Source organism: Otolemur garnettii, unplaced genomic scaffold (genome assembly GCF_000181295.1).
Source record: "Otolemur garnettii isolate 467f Iridium unplaced genomic scaffold, OtoGar3 scaffold00003, whole genome shotgun sequence".
In the NCBI taxonomy this organism is placed as follows: Eukaryota; Metazoa; Chordata; class Mammalia; order Primates; family Galagidae; genus Otolemur; species Otolemur garnettii.
The window spans coordinates 41,372,674-41,372,979 of record NW_003852398.1 but is presented as its reverse complement, the minus strand read 5'-3'; positions in this window follow the sequence as shown (position 1 = coordinate 41,372,979).

Sequence of the window (306 nt, the reverse complement as noted above, 5' to 3'; positions counted from 1 at the left end):
GGGCGGCGGGGGAGGGGGGGCGGCGGGGGGTGTCGGGAGCGAAGATCCGAGTGAATAAGAAAAAAGTAGCTACTCCCCCTCCCTTGCTCCTCCTGCCCGCCCCCACCCCACCCCCACCCCAACACATTTTTTTTTCTAAAGAGATCACAAGGAAGTCTTGGTTTAAAAAGAAACAGAAACATACACAGGGGGTTGGTGAATGGTGCCGACAGCGGCCATCGCAGTTGGAGGCTATATTTTGGGGGGGGGGGTGAGTAGCGTCCATGGAGTTACTTTGCGCCCACTCCTAGCAGCACCCGCTCAGGT